The sequence below is a fragment of the Terrapene carolina genome, unplaced genomic scaffold, assembly GCF_002925995.2.
Source record: "Terrapene carolina triunguis isolate 2854851 unplaced genomic scaffold, T_m_triunguis-2.0 Scaffold558, whole genome shotgun sequence".
NCBI classification, from domain to species: domain Eukaryota; kingdom Metazoa; phylum Chordata; order Testudines; family Emydidae; genus Terrapene; species Terrapene triunguis.
This window is the reverse complement of record NW_020664909.1, coordinates 9,399,274-9,405,273: the sequence shown is the minus strand read 5'-3', so window position 1 is coordinate 9,405,273 and position 6,000 is coordinate 9,399,274.

The following is a 6,000-nucleotide window of genomic DNA, read 5'->3' as shown; positions in this document are numbered from 1 at the left end:
CAGAAAGTTGCCAGGTTTTAATGGGGAAAGTATTTCCTCTCTCCACCCAGGCGCACACTTTTCTTGGATTACAAATCTCAGTTGTTTTTGCTTATACCTTAATGAAATAATACTAATTTTAAAAAACTCACACACAACAAAACCAAACCACAATTACAGTCAAGCAGGGACCTAGCCCTGGAAGATTCCAACCCAATGGTGAAAGCTTTGACTTCAGACAAACAGGAGCTCTACTCAAAAAGCACAAGACACTGAACATCACAACGAGCTGGAACTCTTTCACCAATAACCGACAGTCCCATAACATTAGTTTGCCACTGGCTCAGTTGTTATGCCGACCTCCCATTGACTGGCCCCAGAACTTTAAAGATTAAAAACAAAGATTAAAAGCCTTCTTTCCCATGATACCTGGGATAAGGTGTGCACACTGGAAGGAGAAAGATATATACACATTAATCTGACTTTATATGAAAACTGATTGGGAATATGTTTATTGTAGTGGAAGTATGTCTCCTGCATTTTTCTCCAGGCACCTTTAAGAACCCAGTATAAAAAGTTTCACTGTTCGTTCCTGGGAATACAAAGTTTTAGATGCTTATTGAGGTGTTTTGAATGCAATATCTGTAAATGCTGCAAGAGTCAAGATACTTTTGTTTCAAGAACCCTACATTTTTATTTTATGTGCTACACAGAAATTTATGGTACATCTCTTTCATGCTGCATGCAATACCTTACGTGATACCACTGGAGAAAGAGGTAATTTTAGCTCTATGGCCATGCTCTGCTAAGGCAAAGTGAAGGAAACAGAATGCTCCCCCAGAGATCTCGGCCTCGGCATCTTCCACTTGGTATTTCAGGTACTCAGCGAACCCCCTCCTGTTTTGTCCCTGCAACTGGAAACTTAATCAGTTCTTTGCAAACTGTAGGTAAAGTTTCTGATCACTCTCCTGAGCCTTCTAGAATTTTTTTACACTAGCAGACATAAATGTTCTGTGAATACTAGTGGCAATTTCTCCCCAAAGCCTTAAAGGGGAACTATCAAAAGATAGTGTTTTAGCTAAATGTAAGAGCTAACTATATTTCTCATGTATGTTTCCAAACCTATTTCATTTTTATGGGGTGTATAAAATATATATGGCTCCAGTGCTGTTTTATTTCTAAAATGCAAACATAGGCCATTAGTTCATGGGAAGCCAAGAGGAAACAAAACTTAGTATGTTTTACATTATGGGATGAACCATTAGGACAGACCAAGATTTATCGATAACAGTGAGTAAATAAAATCATACTAACAATTCTAACCTGTTTTGACTCTGTTCTTTTAGGTAAGTTGCAGGATACCATTTGTGATCATTCATTACTTTTGATCCCACGGCCATCCATTCAGCCAAGGCATTGCTTCAAAGGCGAGAGCACAAACTAAAAAAAGCATTTTTATTCCCATTTCACACTCCTTCCTCCTCACTGAATTTGGACATGTTCAGGCTGTTAGGGGAAAGGTCATTTGATTTTAAAGTTAGTTGGTTCTCTAGTTTCTCAATAGATATTCCTGCAAAGAAACCAAAGTTGTTTTTTGTTATTTTTTTTAAAGCAATATTTTCCTTCAACATAGGACACAAATTATTTGTGACACCCAAATGACCCTAAAATATCCTTCTTTTGCTGGGGTAAAAATAGGCTACCTCTACAATAATAATAATACAAAAACCTCCATAACAGGTACTTACCCACTAGAGGAAAAGAAAGCCAACAACTAAAATGGCCACATTAGAGTTGATGCTGCTTGGTAAGCTAAATTTTAAGGGCAGGTCTCAGCAATACCTGCTAGCAGAAAAGTTCCCATAAAAGAGCAACTCTGCATTCAAGAAGTGTTAACAAAGATCAGCAAGGCATTGAAGAAGGTGGTGTTGTGGGAAGAGATTGTTTTGGTGTGTGCTTATTGCATTTGGGACTAAAACCTAAACCTATTTCTTAAGGTTCGGCCTAAAATCCACTTTAACTAGGTGTCCTATGGAAAAAAAAATCCAGCACAGTTGTGGCTGTGGCGCCAATTAAAGTGACCATAGTTAAAGGACTGTTTGTGTCTATGATCATTCATAGATTTTAAGCCTGAAGGGAACAATTTGATCATCTAGTCTGACCTTTTGCATAACACAGGCCACAGAACCTCACCCAGCCGATTGACATTTAAAGTGTTCATAAGCTTTCAGCCAACATGCCATTTTGTTATCTGTCTGTTCTATCTTAGGCAAATGTAACATGCAAGAGCATAGTACTATCTTGGTACCCAGGACAAGAATCAAATATTTTTATACCCATACATGTCCCGATCCGTTTCTCTGCTTCTGCCACATGGGAGAATTCTTTAGGAAACGTAGTTATACTTAAAGAGTTCATTCTAGTTGAGTCTTTTAAGGATAGGAAATCTCTCATTTTAGGTATAGGTCTGAAATAACCTTTTTAAGTGTGCCCACTGTATTAGAGAAGGAGACATTGGCTTGTGTGTAGCAATCTCTAATGGGACAAGGTTTTCATGTAGTGTTACATGGTGTCAGGGGTTGACTTAATGGTAGAGAGAAATGTAGGTGAGTTTGGCCTCTCATATTTTTCAGACACCAAGTTTTTTAAAAAAATGAGTTTCTACAAAGAACTAAGGTCTATTTATTTTAAAAATATTTCTGGTGCATGCATTGTGTATGCTTTTCACAGTTTATGTCTTATGCAACCCAGAGAGAAAAGGGAAAGGATATAGACTGAGGAAGAGGTGAGAAAGGGAAAGCAAAAAAGAAAGGGGGAAAAGAAGAACTACAGAGAGAATGAAAGTTGGCAACAGAGAGAAAGAAAAAGGAATAAAGTAATGACATAGGGAGAGAGAGGGCAAGAAAAAGATAGCCTTATTAAACTAGAGATTTTATTTGTTCATGTTATTTCCTATGTTTTACTGTATTTCCCTGGCAGGCGTCCCACAGCTCCATAAGTTAGAGGAAGGGGAGTTGCAAAATCATATCAATGTAGGGATTGAGTTTTATTGCTTTGCTATTACAGCTAGGCATATATTAACTGTTTTAATGAGGCATAGATTTTTAAAATTATATACAACAACATAGGTAATATTCCTCCACTAAACCCTCCAAACAAATACTTTAGGAGAGAGGGAATGGTTCTGGAATAAAAAAAAAATGTCTCAGCTTTAATGGTGAAAATGAAAAGCAGGGAATGATTAATGCTGATTCACCAACAGCCAGCCTGAAGGGAGACTGCATGTTCCACTAGTAACCAAGAATTTGAGCAAACAGCCAGCTAATCACTCAGCAAGCCACCCACATGCCAGACAAGAAGATGTAAGGGATATTAGCTGATATTAATCTCTTGGGATGTTAACTGCTCACTGCCTAAGTTACTGTTTTAAGCATGTGCAGCTGCATTTGGATACTTTTTTAAAATGTGCATCTATTCTTTTCCAGGTTGCCTGACATACATTTCAGATGTTAAAAGGGAGTATCTTGGTTTAACAATTCATTTAGAAGCCTCTTTGTACCCTAAACTTTCCTCTAAGGTGATTCACAACTAAGTCCTGACTGGAGAAAACTGTATCTTCTTCACCTTATCCTATCATCTGGGGTCACGTCCCTGTGCGATCATCCGACATCGTCGTCTGTCCAAAGCATCACTAAGGGCCACCTGCTTGCCATCTTCTTTGATGCAATCCAACCACCACTTCCTTGGCTTTGCTCAAGGTCTCTTGTCTACCACTTTCTTCTGCCATCCTATCTTCACCGGGTCCTCTTCATTCATCCTCTGTATATGTCGTGCTTTCTGGCTTCTATTAGCCACATCATGGACTTGGAATTCCCTCCTAATACTTTCATTTTGAAATCTCGGGGTCCAAGCAGTTTTATATTTGTGGTGAGTTACCAAATGGCAGTAGTAGATACCAGTTAGGAGGGAAAACTGTATCCATTGTATAAACTTTATGGGACAAATTGAGAGGCATGTCTAAAAGTCTAGTGGGAGTCTACTTTGGTGCATCTTTCAAATCATAGGGCAGAAGAGAGGAGCATAGCAAGTAAAGCAACTAACAGGAGTGCAAAATGTAATTTAGAGTAGCCCCAACCCTAGTTTCTGTTACACGTTCCTTTGGCTCCTTGGCACATAAGCTACATGAATTCAGTCTCCTTTGTACTCTCACATCATTAGAATAGGTATAAGGAAGTGAAAGGGACTCTATCTAGGTATAAAGTGTCTTAATCTAAGTCTCAGTGAGGGGAACGGGAAATATATCTCCTTACACATACCTATGAATTTGGTTCTATAAATGCAGTTGCTGAAAATGTTCCTTCCATGAATCTCAAAATCCATCCGCTTGCAAATATTTCTATACTATTTCTTGGGGGTGCACTCCAATCTCACACTTCCACCTGTGTTTTATGTTCCTAATCTCAGTAATATTCAAAACAAGTTTTCATGAGAACTGGGGTGGTTGTAGAAAGGAGAAAGAGAAGATACAAAGAAAGCACAGAAAGGAAGGGGGCTTTCCCCTTGTTAAATAGTTGTACTTTAAGCCCAGATTCAGGGGACTACTCAAACTACTTAACTGTGCAAAAGAAAATGGGAGCTTTGAGAGCAATGAAAGGACTAGAAAAACTGAACCACTCAGAAAAAAAAAATCATTTCAAGATGTAATCTTTATGTGCAAGGATCCATGTTGTACAGCTGGGAGTATGACATACTTCGGCTGACCTGAAGGATACTTACTTGAATCCCTGGTCACAGCACTCCACAAACAGACCTTCATATTTTCATTCAAACAAATTATTTTTAGTGTGTGGCTCTTCATTCTGGCTTTATTTCAGCTCAGTGTCTTTTAAAATTAAATGTTATGCTCCACAATTGCATGTAACATATTGAGATGCAAATACCTGGTTATGTTTCTTACAGGCTAGGGAGTGAAATTCAGATCCACCCAGAAGGCCAGGCCAGTGCCCATGCAACACTTTAGGGTTTAAGTGATGCATAGAGCTTGTGGTGAATTTCACTCTGGCCGAATTCCTTGTCATATGCTGCTTTCTAGGTAGACATGGATTTCTCATTGATGCTAATGTGAGTTCAATTTGTGGATTGAGGTACAGCCTTTATACATGTTATGGCACAATTTCTTTCATGAACAATACATAATTATAAGTACATTAGCAACGCATATGAATTGTGCACCCACGGTGAGGTAATAACCAAGCATGCCTGAGATCTCATTAATGGTGGCTGTCACCACAAGTCATTGTTTCTGCAACCATGATTTGTTGCTTTGAATTTATATACACTCTACACATGGCATAAGCGATGAGTGAGCTAGTCCAGATTATAAAACTCAGCTGCATGTTCTGCCTCCCTAAAACTAAACTACTGAAACATTTTAATAAAGAATTGTTAAATTCACACTCACGTGCCCACCTCTCTTGTCCTCAGTTTTGGATTGGAAAAGAAATGCAGGTACCAGATCATCCAGAGATGAGCTATTCTTACCTTTCTGGCCTGACTGGAACCAGGAGATCTAAAAAGAGGGTCTCTTTTCATCACACTGGCAACCTGATTGCTTGAGAAGAGGCTTGGGACACATGTGCCCTTTGGGATTCTTATCTGAAGTGATACCACCCCATTTCCTTAGGTTGAGACATCACTAATAATCCTGTTGTTCCTTTGTGTCACCTTTTAATATAGTTTATTGACACTGCTGGGAAAACTACTCCGTAACCAATACTGGGGAAACTACTCAGTAACCAATACAGTGAATATCCTTAAAGAGAAGGGTTGGTGGAGAAGAAGGATGGTACAGTGGTTAGCGCACTAGCGTAGGACTTGGGAGACCTGAGTTCAATTTCCTGCTCTACCACAGACTTCTGGTGTGATGTTGAGCATGTCACTCAGTACCTTGATTTCCCATCTGTAAAATGGGGATAATAGTACTTACAAAGGTGTAGTGAGGATAAATACATTGAAGACTGT